Here is a 20,792-nt window from a genome sequence, read left to right as displayed (position 1 = left end):
TGCCAGCACGGTAGGTGAGAGGCTATTTTGATTTTGAAAGTTTAGCTCACGGCAGCGCTTGTGCTGTGGTCAGAGCAAGTTTTATCTCTGTGTTTACAACCGAGCACATGGTAGTCTCTCAGAGAGAACGAGCCATATTAAGGTGAAGCCGGTAATGAAAAGTACAGAATCTGAGCCCCAGGAAAGCTGAGGCAAACTAATGGATAACCTCCAAGGCTGCCTTCCATTCAAGCCTGTCGTGCCAAGGAGAGCTCTCTTCCGGGACCCAACCAAAGCTTTTTCCCAGAGAAGCAAGAGAGTAGACTTCCAAAGTGGGCTGATTTAAGTTTGCACACCACTTCCTGTGAAGGTGCTTGCCTCTCGGTACAACTGCTTGTCCAGGTCTGCTTGAGAGAAAACAGGTCCTATAGTCGGGACCATTGGTTGAAAGGTCAGCTGGCCGCTTCTGTCTAATGATTCCCCTCGGTATTGTTCCCTCTTCCGTGCGTCATTTGGAGGTAACTACTCACGAGGCTGTTATTTTAGATTCCCACTAAATCATAGAGCATAGACTTGCCTGAACTATTCACACCCTCAAAAGAGAGGAGAGCTCTAGGATTCTGTCAGTATGACCTGTGTGACTTTTCCTGGGGAGACAGAGCACTCCAGGTACAACGCCGACAACAGACTAGAGAGATGACTCTACCCAAGTGTAGCTTTGGGAACAGTTTGTTGAGGGTCACTAACATGAATTTAGGTGAGAAGTTAATGTGATTTGAATGAGAATGGCCTTTATAGGCTCATATATTTGAATAATATATCTCTACTTGGTTGAACTTTGGGAAAGGTTAGGAGGTGCAGCCTAGTTGGAGGAGATGTGTCACTGGGGGCAAGCGTTGGTCTTTCAAAAGCCACACTATTCCAAACCCTTAGCTCTCTCCTTCTGCCCGGTGCCTGTGGGTCAGGATGTAAGCTCTCAGCTACTGCTCCAGTGCTGTCCCCGCTGCCTGCTACTATGGCCCCCACTTTGATGGTCACAGGCTCTAACCCTCTGACATTGTAAGCCCCAAATAAACTCTTACTTCCTTAGTCATGGTGTCTCTTCACGGCAGTGGAAGAGGAACGAAGACAGGTTAGTTACAGAAGCATGTGTGACTCACGGGCAGCTGCAGCACCAGAAAGTGTACCCCAGCATGGATGATGACTAAGGATAGCTGCATCCCTGGGGCTCCCTGTGTGACTTACAGGCAGCTCGTCCAAAAGTCCCATCTCCCCAGAAGTTTTTAGTAACCTTCAAGGAGACCCTTCTGACTCTTGTGAGTTTTAGGAACTGCCCACAACTTAGTTGTGTTTTTCTCCCGAGCCTGGTCAATTTCATTTCTCTCCCTAGTTCCCAGGGATGGGAGTGGTGCACTTTGGAGGAAATTTGCAGATAACACACATGGTACGCAGTTGCTAAGCCTCCATCCTAGATGGCGAAGCTCAGATGTCTCCGTCTGAAATTGTCCCATGCATGGAGAGTTTCTTAGAGTGCACAACAGCCACCAGGGCTGCATCTTTCCATGCTGCGTACCACTGACAACCATGAATCAAAGTTCGTGACCCTAAAGCATGACTCCTGCGTATCAGCAGGGTGATGGGATGGCTTCTGTTTGTCCTCTTCTGCGGCGTAAGAAGAGTGGGGTTCCCAGTGGTATGACAACTGTGCTCTGCTGGCTAGAGCAATGCCAGTCTTCTTCAGTGAAGACGTGCCAATATTTTGTTCTTACCTTTCATGCAGTCTTGAAGTATATTCTGGCCAACTGAGGGCTACAAACAGGCATTAACATTAAGACATTAGAAGATGACAGAATAAAGGAAAATGGACTCAGCATTGCGATTAAATTTCATGTCACTATTTGGTGCCTTCTGTATAAGGTAGTGTTAGCAAGTGTTGGGAATGTGAGGGTTCCACAAACCAGACACGTTATTTTCTCTTGAACTCTTACAGTCCAATAGGAAGATTCAAAGCAATTGTCTGTTTGCAGTTTTCTGCAGAATAAAGTTGTGCTGAATAGGGGCAGGAGAGCAGAAGAGAAAAGCTCTATTTATTTGAGGGCTGCGTGTCAGCTACTTCTTCCTCATGCTATGCCATTTGATCCTTAGCACCGTCATGAGTGATAAGAGAACTTACCCCACTCTTGGGGCAGGGCGAGTGGGGGAAGACAAGATTTAATCACATACGCCACTCACATGCCAAAAGATAGTTAAAGGTCAGGTCAACCGTATTGCCCACAGCTCGACTTCCTTTACTGCTCTGATCAAACCCTCTGACCAAGCACAACATAAGGGATTATTCAGCTTAAAAATTACATGTCACGATCCATAATTGAAGGGCACTGCTGTTCCACACAGTGTTACCTCCAACCAAGGGACTCACTTTCCAGCCAAACAAATACAGCAGGAACCATGAAGGGTGTTCCTTGCTAGCTGACTCATGGGCCAGCTTATACTCAGCTAGATTTCTTATACAACCCAAGGTTTCCTGCCGAGGGATGATGTCGCAAACTGGGATAGGCTGTGATAATGGCTACAGAAAGTTGCTCTCGTCTCTGTGGCTTTGGATGGGTGCCGGGATCAAGGTGGGTGGCAAGCGTTGTTCAGTCTCTTGGTCAGAGCTGTGATGTTGTGTGTTTGCTGCCTCACTGTGGGCTTGGTGAGGACACCGAAAAGCCAGAGCCACATCCAGAAGGACCTGAGAGTAGTCCTTAGTCTCACCCTCGTTTTGCTGACTCTTCCGGAACAGTGGGATAAACGGCCTCAGAAGAGGCGTGATGGGGAAAGGTCTCCCCCAGCCCCTTTGGGTACTTGATTCTAGCACTGTGTTCACCATGTTCCTAAGAGTGGAAGGGAGGTATTAGAAGTTCTGAAATAAACTGGATTTACATTTATTTGGTTTTGGGTGTGGATTCTAGTTCAAGGCTGTCAGGACTTGACTGGAGAAACATGTGAAGTGCTCCAATCCTAAAACCAGAAGGAAGGAAACCAGGCGTTTCTCTCACCTGCTCTGCTGGTTGCTCAGGCTCCTGAGTCCTGAATTTTGGGGCATCCCCCCATCCAGAGTCTCCTGTCAATTGCTCTCTGAAGTCCTCTCATCTCCTCAGCCACCCTCACCTAGAAACTCCTGGTCTGTGTTATGTCTAGTCCTTTGTTTACCCTGCTGAATGTCATGTCGGGGAAAGCATGGCCAAGAGGATCCGTGCTGGTCTAGGGCACATGGCATCTGAAAGCCAGTTAGTGGCACCTTTGACACCGTGAACAGCGAAATGCTTGCTTGGATTAGCCTCTAGCCCTTTGGAGTACCTGAGCTACCCAGCTTCAAGACAGATTACAAAAAGGCTTCTAGAATAAACAGCTGGGAAGGGAGAGAAGCTTTGGAGGGGAGAGAAAAGCCCATGTCAGCATATTCCACTCTCAGCTGTTAGTATCGACGGCATTTTCAAGGGCCAAGACCTGGCACACAAAGAAGCAGCCCTTGACACTCTTAAGTCTCCGGTAGCGCAAGGAGAATGGGATCAAGCTGGCTTACTCTTTTCTTATCATACCTCACAGTATCTTAGCAGTGATCCTGGTGAAGCAGATGTCTCACCGTAGGTGGAGGTTGTTGATAAGTAGTGGTGAAACAGGTAGTCCCAGTCTTCACTTTCCTCCAACTCCCACTTGCTGGTGCCCAATACGCCCAAACCATGAGCATATATAACCTTAGAAATGCCACTGGGTGTGGGATTCTCACCAGGAACCCGAATCTCCCAGTCCCCATCATAGAGAGGACTTGGCTGGTGAGGGACCCTTGGCTATATTGCCAATGCTGTTTTCTTTGCTTACCTGGCCCTTCCTTTTTACTTATTTTGGAAACTTTCAAACCCACCTATCTACCTTCTTTCTTTCTCCCCGCACTCCTTCCCTCCCTCTCTCCCTGAACCTGGGGCTTCAGCCTTGAGCCTCCTGAGCAAGTACTTCACCACTGAGCTACAGCCCTAAGTCCCCTGCTTCTTCTGATAGTTTGTATGTCCCCAGTCCTGCGTGCTTATTCCTGCTTCCTTGTTCTTGCCTTGCATGATTACAGTTCATTAACCTCCAAGTTGTGCCAGGTTGAATGCAGGCTTTATTAACCACTGGGCTAATTTGGTTAGGATCCACTGGCTAGGAAACACAACCACACACAGCATTCGTTTTCTCAGGCACCCTTCAAATCTATGCTTGATCTTGTTCAATACGAGGGGATCTCAACTTCTTGAAAGAAAAAGAAAATATCTAGAAGTTGAGTGGAGACTCCCTTGATTCTTGGGCAGCTTCCGACTTAATGGTTTGTGTGTAAGAGGACAGGCTGTATTTTTAAGCTGCAGGCTTTTCCATGCTGCTTCATAGCCAAACTGACTGCGGGACACCCAGGTTCTCCATGTTTCAGTGAGGTGGGAAGGGTTGATAGAACAAGGCCAGGCTTTCTGGTTGCTGTCCACAAGTGAACTGACCCAGGTTCTAAAGTGTCATCTACTCTCTGAGGTACTTTCTGTTAACAGTGGTTGTTATTTATGGTGTATATATGTACATGTGTGCATGTATTTCATAAGCAGAGAAATGTTGGGTTTCCTTTGGTCTTTGTACATGTTTTAATTACATAGTATCTCAAAAGGAAGTCACCTCTAGCCCAGAATCTCCAGCTTATTATAGCATGACCAAAAGTAATTTTTACATCCTTGTATCTGGTTAGGAAAACTACCTCTTAGGTTGACATCAGAACAGGCAGCATTAGTCGAGAAGCACATCGTATACCCTTAACTACCAAACATCTGTTTGTTATTCCCGATAAGTGTTAAAGAGGATCTACAACCCTGGGACTAGGGAGGCAGTTCAGTGGTAAAAGTGCTGGTGTACAAGCATGGGCATCTCAGTGGGCATCCCAGAACCCATGTTAAAAGCTGGGCATGGCAGTGCTTGGCAGTGCATACCTTTAATCCCAGCAGTGGGCAGCAGAGATAGGAGGACCTGGGGGCATTGCTGGCCAGCCATTCTAGCCCACAGGTGAGTGACAGATTCAGTAAAATACCCTGTCACAAAGAATAAAGCATAGAACACTTGAAGAAAACCCCACGGCCACATACATGTGCATGCATGGGCAGGGGCACCCACATGCACGCACATGCTCTTAACTCCGCCCACTCAACACACACACAACCATTTGTTTAAAAAAAAAAAAGATTTAAGCCCTGGCACTAAAATACTTTTCCTTAAAAATAAAAATCTCCAAGACACTGTGTAAGAATTATCAAAATTGTTGTCAATCCTATGTTAACAGTGTGTATCAACCCTGACTCCGTGAGTGAGAGCGAAGGACTCTCTGTGTCTCTTATAGCTCCCTCAGAGAAGTTTTGGCTGTAGACTGGCGCACGAGCAGATGACCTAGGAACACCTGAGGTGGGGACAGGTAGGGACAGGTAGTCAGTTTACTGAGAACTATGAGATTCTAAGGGATTGAAGATGTGGCAAGTGAAAGCTGGGCTAGGTAGCTGGTCAAGCATCTTTGTCTGTCAGTTAAGACCATGTTCCCTTTTCCTGGGTGCCAGTGTGAACAATAAATTGACATTTTGTGACATTAGACATCTCTGTAAGGCATGGGGACAAGCTTTCCAGTTATGTGATAGGTTGGTTTTGAAATGGATTAATACATGAAATAAGTAAGAAACAGCATATATAGTTTCTACCTTAAAGGTCAGAAATCCATTCGCCAGTGCTTCTGCTTTTAGTTATTTTTCATAATTCTTCACTCACCTTTTAGTCAATCAGATACTGAATTTTCATGCCTTTGAAGCCACTGTTGCCCAGACATTGTGTGCCTATGGAGCTGTCTGTGTAGAATCACTCTACAGAGACGGGATGCTGGGGTCCTCCCTTGTGTGCTGTTGTGAAGCTGTGTTTCTGCTAAGGCTGGCATACCATTTTCTTTGGAATATCTGTCTTCCATGATTGACAATGTCATTACCTTCTCTCCTGGCTTATTAAAAATAAAAAGCAGGTATAACATTATGTTCACTGAATAGTAGTGCATGTGGATTAAGAATTTATCTTTTGAAGACAATTACAAAATAATTTTCATAATCATAGAAAGTGTCAACGTGGGGATTGCAGTATGCACTTTGTATCCTGGCCTCGGCGAATGTGTATTCTCCAGTGGACAGAGACAGAGAACCAAGAACAGAAGGAGCTGTGGTGGGCCATTGAGAGTCTGAGGATTTCTTCCTTCCCATAGATATTGTTATAGTTTTAAATACGATTTTTACTGTGAAATCCTTGTAGTTCTAGTTAAGTCTCTGATTCCATTTTTCATCGGAAGATTCAGATATTTAAATACTTGCTAGGTGCAGCCTCTGAGGAAAATGATGCCTTGTCAGGTGGATGTAAGGAACTGAGCCATGCACGTTTGTCGTCTTCTTGCTCCTGCGAGCATCTTTCAAGGGAAAAAGCCACACACGCCTGCTTAAGTCATCAGAAACATTTTTACTCCTGTTTTTGTTTAACATTTGACAGAACAAAAGTCCTGGAACTGTGCCTACCACAGACTCATTTCTAAATGTAAAGTAATTAAAAGTAATTTCAAAACTCTGTAAAGAACCAATAACACAATTCAAAACATATCCTCTGTCTGTCTTTGGAGGGGGGATGGGGTAATGAATTAATTTGTTTGTTTGACTGATGGCACACTGAGTTCTTAAAACCCTTGGTGGAGTGTTACCTGCCAAGGAGGGTCTGCATCTCAGTCCTGAAGATGATGTGGCGGACTCTGACCTGCCCACCAGTTCTTCAGTTCCTTGGGGTCGGTAGGGAAAGGCATAGGGTCTGGTACATGCCACCGCTGCCACTCATCAGTTTCTTGCCTTTATTAAAGATATCCAAGTACCAGCTAGAAATTCCTAAGTCATCGGCTTTGCTCACCAGTGCTCTGGTCCGAGTTCTTAGTGCTCAAAAATTAGTTATTCCAGAGAATACCCTTGTCCCTGTGGCTCTATAGCATAGTATATAGCCCTTTCTGAGCCATGGGCACGCCCCAAGACTACAAACATGACTGCTTAGACCTGCACTCTCCAATGTGGAGCCACTAAATCCCTTTGCTATTGTAATTTAAATTGCATACAATTTTACAGCCCTCGGTTTCACCACCTATTTCTTGGCTTAGACTTTCACCTCCTTGAGAGTGCTAAGAAGCTAGAATGTGAGCAGCATTCTTGTGAGCTGTCCTCAGTGCTTTCCCTGCTGCCCTGAGAGCCCAGGGCTCAAGAAGTCCATGTGGCTGTCCTGCTGGATAGCACGAGTGATTGTAGTCATGGCAGAAAGTCCTGCTGGACACAGAACTTTACTGAGTTTTCCTGGGCCTAATGGGTTTTTTGCTTCTGTTTACAATGCAGCTGTCTGCTTCAGGAAGTGAGGGTTCTGGAACAAGAAGGACCTTCAGGAGCTGCTTCACACTGTGACATGTCTGATCCCTTGTGCCCGTCACTGCAGCATGAACAAGGTAAGGGATGCTTCGAATATACTTTGTAAATTTTCCTATATTGTGATTTTCTTGGGCACATATGTCTCTGTGGCCCAAGGCGGTTGCTTTTCCTGCCATTATAGTTGGTCATGTAATGTCCACAAGCCATCTTTCAGGCAGGGTGCGGGAGCTGGTGGACACTTCATGATTCTATAGAGTATCTCTTGCATTTCCCAAAGGTGTTTGATCACTGAAATGCTGACTGTTTGTGTGACTGTGTTGACATGACTAATAGAGAATTAGTCTGTTGAGCCAGATTTCCTGAGATGACTATCAGCTCTGCCAGACCTCAGGCAAGTGACCCAACTTCTTGAAGCCTCTCCTTTTCCCATGTGTAATATGCTAATCATAGTGAGGGAAATATACTAATTTATGTGCCCCTTGCCATATATAGTGCCTGTCTGTATTACAGGCCTCATGGAAACATTTGGCACAGTTTTGATGTTGGGACACTGTTAGCCCACACACCTAGCTGCAAGAGAGTCTAGCAAGTACATGCAGCATTTCCATTTGCTCTCTGATGTGCTGAGTAGCCATTGATTCCCAGAAGGGCCCATTAGGGATAAGCGATGAGTAAGGTTTGGATTGAGCTGCTAGCAAGTGGCAGACTATTTCAGGTTTGAGTAGTCTAATAAGGGATGTGCCAGAAGCTCTAGAGGCATAGAAGAAACAGCCAGATCTGTGACTAACTTAGCTTTCTATTGCTGCAATAAAACACTGACTAAAAGCATCCTTAGGAAGGAAAATTTTTTATTTGGCTTATAGGTTACAGTCCATCATTGGGGATTTAAGGCGGGAATAGAACCAGAGACCGTAGAGGAATGCTGTTTACTCGCTTGCTCCCAAGTACTGCCCACGGTGGACTGGTCCCTCCCACATCAACCATTAATCAAGAGAATGGTCTATAGACTGTCCCATAGGCAATCTTACGGAGGCCATTTCTCAACTGAGGATCTTCATCCCAGATTACTCTAGTTTGTGTCAAGTAAGTTGACAGAACAAAACCAGGGTCATGACCTAGGAGAGACAGTACAGAGGAGGTGAGATTCTGAGTTGGAATCTGGATGGTAAAATGATAATTTTTCTGGGCAGACGGTGTAGAACTAGGCACTGCAGGTGAAGGGAAAACCTGGTTTTGGCACAAAGGCCTATGAGAAGGTCTGGTGTGCTCAGGAAGAACAGATGTTTGAATGGCTGGAGCAGAGTCTTCTCTCCGTGACACTTGACGCTGTGACAAGGGAACTCAAGAGTGAGTCACTGTCTTCTGCATTTTAGGATTCTTGGTGGTATCCCCTTCCTCCCATTCTAGTCATGACAACGGAAATTGTCCCCTGGTATTTATTTCCCCATGCTGCTTGACAAAAATCACCTCTGACTGAAACCTACACGAGTGGTGGCCAGAGACCATGTATGAGCTCAGTGAATGAGGCAAGGCCAGCATTTGAGGAGAACGTTTTCTATAAAAATAGGCATAATGTAGGGGTTGTGGTGGAATTGTACAACACTTGGGGTACTTTGGTCTTGACCGCAGAGAGGGCATTTAACCTGCTGAGTTCCCGGTCTGAAGCTACCCTCAATTGATTTTTCATAGGCCAGTCTTCCTTCATAAGGGTGGGAAGTGCTAAGGCCCCTTCAATGTTTGCATTCTAATAGGATGTTGTGGCTGCTACCATATCTGAAGAGGCCAGAAAAACCAAAGCAAAACAGCAATAATAGAACCAAACAATTATGTTGAAGAATTTTACATTTGGCTGAAATGAACTACTATCCACCCTTTCCTGTGCCCCCCCCCGAAAAAAAAGCCTTCTGTTGGATGTCCCACTGTTCCCCGACAGGTCCGTATCCAAGCTTAAGGACTCACCTTTTAACAGGCTAACAAGTCAGCTTGGGGAATTTTGAAGGATAGACTGTCATGGCTGGAGACAGAAGTCAATCCCCACAAGCCCCAGCTTCTGTTATTTCGAGGCTGGTATACTGGAAAGTCAAGGCAGAGCTTGGGAAACTTCTGATCCACATGCTCAGCTTGTGCCATCAGCAGGTTCCCAGTGGCCTGCAGGGCATCTCCACAGCTGATGTCATGGTCTTGCTCTTAGTACACACTCAGGAAGTAGACTCTTGGGAACCAGTAGGTGTGTCTGTGCTTGGGAAGTTGTGTTTTGCCTGCAAGGCCCACTGAATGCCTTACTTTATATCCTTTTAATTGGAAGTAGTGAGTAAGCTGGGATGTGTCACCTCCCTTGGTCAGCATTTTTCTCCCTCTTTTTATGGCTTTCTTGGCAACAGACAGAGAATAGGTCTTGCTCTGGGGGAGGAAACAGCTCTTTTCAATACAATAAAACCAGAGAGTCATCTCATCAGGGAGGTATGTAACAGGCCGCTGGAAGTGTGGTCATGGGTGTGGCTGGTGTTCTAAGTGGATTTGTTCCTAGAAAGCTGGGAGACATTTCAACTGTGCCTCTCCATTAGACACATTCTCTAATTCTGTCCTTCCTTCCTGAATACCAGCCAGGAGGATTTCAGTTAGGGAGCGGTCAAGACAAAAGGTAGCCACAGTGTTCTAGAGTTCTTACTCCTATAAGGCACCAGGGTGATACTGCCGAGAGATTTTCTTTGTGTTATTTCAGGGCTAAACCCTCTAGAGAACAGGAATGGCTGCCATGGCACAAAGGGGTTGCTTACTTATTGTAGTAATTTGATCATGTGACTGACCTAGGGTCTAGTGAGCTGCATCTACCATGCAGGGATTTTATTTCTCAAATTTTCCCTTTCTTACCGGTGGCTGGGTGTGAGGGGAATAGCTGTGGCCCTGCTTGTGCCTCTGCAGTACCATGGGCAGAGAGGGGAAAGAGATATTCCTAAACTCACTGTGAATAGACCGCCATTTCCTGAGGCTAGTATGTGGGGATTACGTCCTCTGGATGTGCGTTCTAGAAAGTTCACCTCAGACTGACTCACCTTCCTCACGTTGTAAAACAGGCTTAGTGGTTTTACAATGAGAGCCTTATGCATTAAACAAATCATGAGGTGCATTTTCTGGGACATCATTCCACACCCCACCCCTACCCCTTAGACTGGAAGACCATCTTTCTAACTTTCTCAGGCATTTTTTGCAAAATTGATGTTTCAGTCTTTATGGCGATTGACAAATTTCACAGTGGGGACTTAGCTTTTGAATTGTGCAAAAAAGCCTTTATCCTTTCTGGTTTCTGGAATCATTCTTACTGATATTTATACCACATCTCACGTCATACGCTTCTGTTACAAGGACGAATGTTTGGGGTTTATCTATATTCTGTGTACACTGTTATGCTGTAAAGAAAGAAGTGTAGTTTGCAACAAAACAAAACAAAAACAAGAAACACCAGACAAAACACAGGGAAGTTGGGGTTCTCAGAGGAAAGCAGTGCAGAGTGATGCCTCTTGCTGTACATGGCCTTGATGCTCACAAGCCACACCCACACTCGTGACAGGGTCTGCTCCCAGAAGCCCCTCCTGTGGCAGTCTCAGGGTGCTGGCCCCTCACTTTCTTAAAGTTGTCCCTTTCCTGAGAGTCTGTCACATGTCCTCTTCTCTGAGTTTGTGAGTACATTCCATCTGACTGGAAAACAGAAATCACTTTTTCTGATGCCACACAAAACGACACCCTCCCTGTCGGCACTCCACCAGTAACACGGCCTCCTTTTACACTCTGTTGTGTTCCGGTGAGGCCTGCTCTGCTTTGCCGGCTTTGGAAGGGTGCAGAGGGTTTAGGGATGCCTCTGACCTCCCCTGTACACAGATGCTGTTGCTGGGTTAGTTAACTCCCCCACCCCCAGGTTCTTCTCTGACTGTTCCTAGTTCCCTACTCTGCTGTAGCAACAGAAGCAATTTCACATTGACACTCAGGCCAGTATCCCTACAGTTGGCTAAAAGGTACACCCGGAATTCACTTCATTTCTGCCTTCATGTACAGTGGTCTTTCTTACTTTGCACATACCATGAAGCAGTGAAATCCAGAATTCACTCCCCTTGTTTATCCACCCAGCCCGTGGTGTAGACATGGCTTTAATTTATCAATTACATCTTCTAATTTACAGATTATCAATTATATTTTATTTATGAAAATGTTTTATTGAGCACCAGCTCCTCCGGGTTCTCACACACATCCTGAGTTCTGTGTGTTAATGTTTACAGAAGCCAATCAGAAAGAAACAACAGACTGAACTTCTGCTCCGCCAATGGCAGAGAGAGCCACCCCTCCTGAGCTTTAAACATGAACCTGGTATTAAATGCTTCTCCAGCTTAAACTCCTTCTGCTGGGAGAACAAGATAAAATGCTACTGGGTCCAGACAGGGAATGGGCAACAGGAAAGCCAGCAGCTGTCCGCCTCCCCCTCAGCATGGCCCTAGTGCTCCAACCAATGCCCAACCTGTATTTAATCAGCACCAACTGTCTCTTCCTGGAGGCAGTAGCTAATCCTCCTTGGGTCAGAAATTGAGGAACTATAGCTTTAAAAAAAATTTAGTGACATGAAAGAAAAGCTAAGTAAACATTAAGTGATAAGGAAGGCCTTCTCAATTCCTGGGGCAGAAATTAAAGACAGAGGATGTTTTACCTATGAATTACCTCATTTTTTCTTTGCATCAGAACATATTATCAACTAGTTTAAAAAACAAGGTGAGGTTTTTGTGTGTGTATGTGTGACCGTGTATGTGTGAGTATGTATGTATGTGTGACTATGTGTGAATATGTGTGTGATAGATAACTAATTGGTTATAGATATAAGTAACGAATTGCTTACAAATCACAACAAATGATAAGATGAAACAGTTGCTTTAATAAAAGGTGAGCAGAAATATAAAACACATAAAGGAAAACCAAAAATAAACAATACATGAAACGTTTTAAACTTGCGAGTAATCAAATAAGTGCAAATAAATTATAATGGATGAGAATTTGAAATTTTACTCAGCAGAGGTAGGAACTGAGGATACACACTGAAAGAACTTTTCTCAAGGGAACTATCTATGCCAAAGAAAGCCTCATTCACATACCTTTATATTTATAAAATATTAACTCAAAGAAAATCACCATGAATGTATGTAAAATTTTTGCCAAGAGACTAAAGAAAATATTACCATTTTCTCAGGTAGTAAGTGTAGTATAGCTATGTAATATAATTGCCAAGCGGATATGGTATATGGTGAGCTAAACAGGTAACTTTGGAAGGTGAATGGCATCACACTCTGTAGGGTTTGGTTCCTCTTTCAGTGTTTAGAAAGATTTGTGCCTGCCGGTGTATGTCAGCATGTTGTAGCAGTATGTAGTCACATGTATGTTTTCAGTTTTTCTTCAGCAATGTGGGAGTCATCGTGCTAAAGTAATTTTTAAAATACTAAATTATGTTTAAGATATGAATTTCACTTTTTTAAAAAAATATGCATGATAAAAGACAAGAAGATACTACCCTAGATGCTGACAGTGGAAAGTCCATGACACACAGCCATTCCTTTCTCACTTTTTTCTTCATCCAGATTTTTCTGTATTTCCAACTTTCCTGTACGTATTTATACATTTCATTAATGGCCAGAAAAGGCAAATGCTTAAAAATAAGCACTATTTTAGTTGCCTCATATTTGAGATATGTGGGTTGTTTAGAGGACACATAGAAAGGAGAACTAGGTTGGTTACGCCAACTTTGATTTGGAGAAGCCAGCTTTGCAAATAGCTTCCTTATTAAATCCTGTGTCCTCTTCCCTCTCTCAGTGCTGGGGTCCTGTCTGGTCTGAACCTGTGCAGGTCTTAATGAGTTCTGTAAATTCTTACGTGCATCTGTCCTCTTGAGTCTGGAAGACGGTCTTTCATTGGAGTTATCACCTACGGCTCTTAAAATCATTCTTCTTCCTTGTCCACATAGATCCCTGAGCTTTGAAGAAAGCTTTGATGAAGACAAAGCCTTTATGACTACTCCAAAGTCTCTGCCTCTTTGCCTATTTTACAATTCTGGGTCTCAGTGATAATTCCCATCACTACAAGAAGAAGCTTATCCGATGAGGATTGAGCAAGGCACTGATCTATTAGTGTTATTAGGTGTCATTTGATTGACATGTTACTTTGGCACAATAATAGTATTACATATTCCCTGTGCCCATGACCTATCTAGTCTCGGGTTTGTTTGGTTGGTTTTTTTAATACTTTGCAGTGCTAGGTATAGGTTCCATCTCATGAAGTGGACCTTAAATTCAATTTAAAAAGTAGGTGGTTACTCCCATAGCATTTGTGCCAGTATTACACCAGTGTATTTTGCAGGCAGGTCACTGTTGCATGTGGCAGGCTTTGTAGCTAGGAGAGTTAATTTTTTTCCTCTTCCAGTACTGTTAACACTAGTTAGCTTGCCTTCTCCTTGTTTGATGACATAAGTGTTGTCCTCAGCAATAAGGTTGTAAAAAGTAACCATTAGCCTTGGCACTAGCCTGTGATGTTTGAAGTGGGGTTGGGGGCAGGAGGTTCTGTTAGACTCCTTTGGCCAATGACTCATCAAGATATAACTCATTCCTGGCACTGGAGGTTTTACTAGATGACCTAGGATATCCAGTTGGGGCCTTGTGAGAAGACCCTTTGTAAAACATAACCTGTGTCGATTAATCCTTGGCTTTAAGATGTCTGCAGACGACTCTATAGAATACATACATTTTAAAGATTTGTTTCCTAAGTTTTGTGGAATTGTTTCTTGAAAGCTTGAGCCTCCCTTCTTTTGTGTGGAGCCAGAAGGGTGTAGCACTGTGTCTCCTTGAAAATGCAATTCTCTGAATCTCAGAGCAGCCACAGTAGAACAGCCATTGCTGCTTTGTCCGAGAGGCCGTCTGCAGGGCTTGGTGTAGATACTGAACATGTAGAACAGAAACATGTTCCAGTTGACCCTTACATGAGTGCTTGTGATGGTGTGGCCCAAAGAGACCCGAGGCACCATGCACTGCCTGCATTGTCACACAGACCCAGGAAAGCCTTAGTGAGGGAATCATGTGCCTGACCTAATAGTGCCCAAACCTGCCAGAGAAGATGAAGGAAAACCCTGGTAGGCAGGAGGTACAGTATGGTTTCAGAGGAGAAAAGCAGCCAGAGAAAATAAGGGCAATAGATTGTCACGGCAGCAATGAAAGCACAATCTGACAGGGCTCGTGGTGAATTGGGATAGAGCTTTAAAACCTATCTTCAGGTCTCACTTGAAGGCGAGAGGGGCTCAGCACCACTTTCAGTTGAGCGGTGCTTTCACGCACGTTGTAATGGTTCATTTGGGGGTTTTGTTCACCTGTATCTCTTGAGGGTTTAAAGAGGCGTGCCTGGAGTTGTCTTCATTGGAAACAGGCTCTGCTACCCCAATACTGATGTGTTTTGTGCCAGGCTCATGTGGTACTTGAATGTTGACTGGGTGGCTTCGTCTCTGCACCCCTGTATTTTACTGAGTCTGTCCCCCTAGCTTGCTGTGTGCTGCAGTCTTTTGTCAGGCTGATGGCCGCTGCGTTCTGTAACAAAGGCTGGTGATCTTGGCCTGTGTGAATCAGGGCCGCTGTCTCCCTTCTCCAGTCCTCAGTCCTGCCCTTTTCTTCTCAATTACTAAGCAGTAATGGATGTAATTAGGTTACATCCTATTTAGTTAATTGGTGACTGGGAACGTGATTGTTTAGTTGCTTAGTTATTACGTAGTTGTTCATCTTTAGAATATTGGCTCATTTGTTTGATTTTGCAAACAGAATCATCTCCAACAGTGAGACAGGAAACAGCCGACAAAGAGAGTGCTCCCAAGGCAGGGTTTTAATCCCAGTACCTGGTGCTTTAGACCTGCTCTTCCCTCTGCCTTTGGACATTGGGGACCTTACAGTATGCGACCATTAGCCAGCACTCTTCCTGTGTCTGTGGTCCTAAAGGGTTTCATTTGTTAGATGTTCTCACAGAACTCTGCTCTGGAGCACGTGTGTATCACTGACTTTGTTTTTAAAAATCCTCTGTGTGACTGTATGATAAGACTGATTTGTGGACTGTACTAGAGAGAGAGATGCCTACTCAGGCTACACAAAACTGCATGTTGCAGAAGTCTGTTAGAGTTTAGAGTCATTTCTAGACAAACATAAGTGACAGTGTCAACACGTAAACGGAAACATTTAGACTTGGTTAATCATGGCTTCTGTGCCCCTCTGGTGTGTCTACCTGGGTTTCTTTTCTCCTCCTCCTTCCTCTTCTGCAACAGCTTTGTAACTTCTTCCTTCTTAAATGCAGAAGCATTATCTTGAGAGTCCAGGCTCAATTAGGCAGAAATCTAAGCAATTAATTAAAAGATCCGACCTAGCCAGGGAGGGAAGGTGTCAACACATGTCATAGCGGTCAGGAACACCGGTTAATTAGAGCAGAGGGATATTGTGGTAAATTATGGGGGAAAAAAGTGCTGGGCAAAACTCACAGTGTATGCCTCTGTTATTCTTAAACCTAACCCATAAACAATTTGTTGTGACAGCTCTGGGCTGAGATTATAGCTAAAAATAGGCACTTGTATTGAGGAAAAAGAATATTTAACAGTTGAAATTTTGTGAGAGACTGATGCTGTTTCATCGTAATAATGCCCCCAAAGGCATATTAGTGATGCTGCTAACTACAGACTTTAATAGACTTTAATAATGTGTATTTTAGAGGCCTGATACACAACGGGATAATGTATAAAACATTCATTATGGGAAATTGCTACCTTTTTATTTAATGAGAAAGCCGCTGAAACGAACCCGCGGCTCTGCTGTGGCATCAGGTTCCTGGGCATGAGGGTGCTGAGTAGCGGCTTCCACCTGCATTGCCTGAGAGCTAATCAAGATGCAGCCATCTCTACTTTCTTGTCCCATGGATGAAAATGGAGCTTTGAAAGCATTCTTGATTTGGATAAATCTTTGTTCAAACCATGGCTCCACCTGCCTCCACCTAAACAACTTGCACAGGTCACTCAACATGGAGCTACGTGGAATGCGCTGTGTCTCCCAGGTTGTGGGGTAAGTTAAAGGTTGGCCAGACAGAGGCCCCTCGTGCTGGGCACTCAGCAACCAGTTTCCATTATGACAGCTTTCTATAACTGTTCATACCTCCTGTGTCTGTGGTTGGCTGTTGTGGGGAAACCGGAAGGGGTCCAGAGAAGAAAACACAATTGAAAAGCCTTGATAAGCAGCGCCCGACTCAAGCCTTGCCTGGGGTTTTAATGTGATTCTGGTGTGCAGTGGCTGGGAGTCCTGGTACTGAAGGAGAGACAGGAGCATGGAGCAGATGCTTGGAAAACGGTGGGTCATCTATCTCTTTAAATAAGATCACATCATTAGAGCGGCAAAGTGCAGTGCGCCAGTTCACGAAATGGACTAGCGCTACCTGTTCACAGTGCACGGCTGTTACTGCACAGCCAAGCATCCGCTGGATTTCCGATTCCGTCTTATCTGATATCAGAGCCAGTGGCCTTGCTCTCTCAGAATAGAACTACACCTTGGAGATCTCCACAGAATCAGGGAGAGGGACTAATTGGATAAATAAGCAAAAACAATCCCTCATGTTTATAAGCTGTCCAGCAACCAGGGGGTCTCTTGGAAAGGAGCGAAGCCTTTTCCTCTTCACTCCTTGAAAGTGGCTGCACATCCTTTACCCTTCATCCACGCTCCCGGCTCTCTGTCTGCTTCTGCTGTAATGTCAGAAACACTAATCATGTCAGGCTGTGTGACAGTGACAGCCTGACATTCACAACAAAGACGGAAGAGAGGGGGAGAAGAGAGATCATGAGGGGGAAGGGAGAGAAAGCAGCAGGGGAAGGATTTTTATTATAATAATAATTATTATTATTACACATAAAATGTACAGCTGTAGAATCACCAACATTCTAGATAGATCACACCCAAAGAAAATCAGGGAAAAGGTGCAAGGTGAATTCTGATGGAGGTTTAAATTGGGCCATGCAGATTTCCAGTTCCTATTTTTCTTCAGTTCGTAGCCTTTATTGTAATTACTGTGGCTGTGATTTCTTCCCTTTGCTTATGAAAGAAGGCATTTCCTTTTCTCTCCCAATCCTTACCCAGTGTTTTCTCTGCAGTGAAGCAGAGTTGCAATAGGGAGTATATTCTCTCTGAGCTTTTCCATTTGCTTGCCAGATTCTGTAGTTTAATGAGAACAACGATCATTCGAAGGAAGGAGTCACCGCTGAGGGCCGGTTCCTGGCTATGACAGAAGTGACTGAGGACCCTCAGGTGTCAGCCTCAGAGGTGTCCCGTGCTTGCTGCCTGTGTATGCAGACGCTGCTGAGTCTCCTGCTCCCTGGCTGCTGGGAGTGGGCTGCCCTCCCCTCAAGCACTTTCCTGTTTAGATCAAGCTGGCCAGGGGGCTCCTGTCTTCACTTTGCAGCAGTCATGACCTGGACACCTGCTGCTGTGTGTGTTTAAATCCAGATGCCATGTTCTGAACTGAGCTCTGAGCTCAGGCAGAACCAGCCCTGGATTTCTATAAACAGAATTCAGCTGCCAGCTCAGCTTTGGGGGGATTTTGGACCAATAACTGTTAGCTTGGATGTCTACCCTTTCCTCTTTTCTTTTTACAAGAGAGAAAGAATAACACCCACACAGCCCATGCTGGTCACCTTGCTGTGTACTTAAGGACCAGCAGTTTTCCGACTGCAGTGACTTCTTTTTGGATTGCTTTAAAGTAATAAGATTGCACCCTCGTCCTTGTCCTTAGCACCCACTCAGTCGAAGCCTTTCAGACCAGTGCCTCTTAGAAGAAATGCTACCTAATATGCAATAAAAAGGCTTATTTGCAATTCTTGGGGAAATTATATATCTACAAGCCCAAGAGAGTGAATGTGTGGACTAGTGAGAATTTGGGGAAATGACCCCAAAATATCTAAATATCTTTCCTGTGAAGTTAAATTTGCTCTAAGTTTTCACATCGATGACATCTGCATTGTTCTCTAATGTATTCCTGTTTGCTTTCATTGACATTCAGTTAAAGGAGTTAAATCCTATATAGGGTAATACTAGCTACAATAGCAAATAGGCTGCTAGCTTGTTTGGCCTGACACAATAAGTTTCCTTTCTGGCTCAGTCCCATGGAGGTACCTGATCTGTGGTATGCTTCTATTCTGAAGGGATGGAATTCTGTGGCAGGCCCTTTCCACCTTCTATTTTACTGTCTGTATTGGTGTGTTCAGGCTATGGTAGCAGAGCACTCTAGGCTTGGTGGCTTGAATAGACAATTGTGTTATCTCTCCATTCTAGAGACTACTGAGAGGTAGGCAGGGCTATTTACTTCTGTGTTTGTGAACCAGGGGTATAGTTCAGGTTTCTCTCTCTGTCGCTTGCTTTGATCTTTCTTGTGTTTGTGCCTGGGTCCAAATATCTGCCCCTCCACTTCCTGTCTTTTTGAGACAGGGTCTCACTGTGTAGTTCTGGCAGAGATGGGACTTGCTAGGTAGATCAGGTTGGCCTTGAATTCAAAAAGATCCACCTACTACTGTCCCTGAAGTGCTGGAGTTACAGGAGTGGCCAACACACCAGGTCCCAAATTTCTCTTTTATGAGAATACAAGTCATACTAAATCAAGGGCCTTCTCTATTCCAGTATGAGTTAATCTAAACTAATTTATCTGATGATAGTCCCATTTTCAAAGAGGTGACAGTGTGGTTTATGATTTGATTATGAATTATGAATTCGGAGGAGGAGGAAGGGAGGCTAATTCAACCCATGATGCCATTACTGATTGAGACATGTCATTGTCTTCCTCTGGACGGTAGACAGAGAAGAGTAAGGAGAGAGAGCCTTTGCTTCTTAATCCTGAAAGATCAAAGCACAACGATATCTTTTCTTCCCATTTCTTAGTCAGAGCTAATTATCCCGCTCTACCCAAAGGCAAGGCAGCCTGGGAAATGTAGTCTAATCCCTGGCTGAATGGCAGTTATGCTAGATGGCTTTAGATACATCCCCACGCAATCAAGCTGCCCCATCTTTCTAGGAAAATGTCTGTGCTTCGTTTGCTCCTGAGCCTACCCTTGAAGAGCACCAAAAGAGTGTGATAGTCTCCAGGCTTGGGAATTCCATTGGGTGCGTGCCCAGTAATGACTCCAGGCATCAATACGCAAATGGGTTTGTACATTTGTTTATGGTTTTGCTCCCTTAAGAGTCTTGTCTTATTCTCAAGAGAATTTCATGCACCCTACTAATGGATACTTTCTCTACTTACAAAACTAGTAAAATCAAAATTAGCGAGGCTTTATTCTTTGCTAAAAATGTAAACTGATTTCTTATAGTACAGTAACCTTTTAATTTCCTGTTCAATTATTGCTGATATATGTCCAGGAGGAAAAGAAGGATGTTGTGACTACAGAGGAAAACTATGTAATGTGTGGTGCCTGTCTTGAATGGCTAGGCTTCGGTATCTAATTACAAGAGTCTTGTCTCTCCTGTCAGGTTAGTCATTATTTCGAAAGTAGATTGTGGGTTTTATCCGTGACTAAGTAATTGCTTTGTATGTTCCTTTTCAATTACAATAAAAAGTTACGAATTCTCTACATTAAGAATCGCTAACCATTATTTAGATTTGCCTGTTGAATAGGGTTTCTTCTTTAAAAAAGAAATAATAAAAGTAAAAAATACTCAGGAAAACTTTCTACTGCAAATTTTTGGTTTCTCAAAGTAACCTACTTATGAAATATTTCCCATAAAGAATGAATGAGAGCAGTTTGAGAACGCTTAGTAGGTAGAGTCTGAAAACTTGGCAGGCAGTGTGAAAACACTAACCCTAAACCATGCTGTTTAAGATTTTAGTCATGAACTTTCATGTCAAGAAACCACTATCTTGCTGTTTTATTGTTCTATTAAAAACACAACTTTACTCTAATGACTTCAAACACATCAGTGTGTCGTAGGTTTTCTTTTGGTCGAAAAAAAGAATCTCGATTGTGGAGAACAGTCTAGATTGAACTTGACCTTTGTAGATGTTTGATAAACAGCACTATTTTAGGACTTGAAAAGTGGGTGGCAGTACTCTTGCTTTTCGGATGAGGGGCTCTCAGAGACTCTAGTGTACGAGGCTCAATATCACAAGTCTACGCACAGCAGATCGGACATTCAGATTCCCGTCTAATCAGCTCCCAGATCTGTAGCACTTCCTTTCTGCCACGCAGACTCCAGAGAATGTCTGTCTAATTGAGTTTGAAATATAAGAAATGTATTCGCTCGTGTAAGACTCCAGGACATTCCAGTT

The 20,792-nt window shown here is 44.1% G+C and overlaps 1 protein-coding gene across 1 annotated transcript in view; it reads left to right on the top strand.

Annotated features, from left to right (window-relative positions):
* The window catches only part of Bach2 (BTB domain and CNC homolog 2), a 322,404-nt gene that overhangs the window by 71,512 nt on the left and 230,100 nt on the right, over positions 1-20,792 (top strand). Inside the window, exon 2 of the mRNA XM_041667321.1 lies at positions 7,419-7,525. The gene's annotated coding sequence lies outside the window, so the exon portion shown is untranslated. The remainder of the gene's footprint in view (positions 1-7,418; positions 7,526-20,792) is intronic.

The sequence above is a fragment of the Microtus oregoni genome, unplaced genomic scaffold (assembly GCF_018167655.1).
Source record: "Microtus oregoni isolate MIOR12 unplaced genomic scaffold, Mior012 000017F_ref0000208, whole genome shotgun sequence".
NCBI lineage: Eukaryota > Metazoa > Chordata > Mammalia > Rodentia > Cricetidae > Microtus > Microtus oregoni.
Note: the sequence above shows the minus strand (reverse complement) of the source record. Positions and strands in the feature narration are given on the sequence as shown.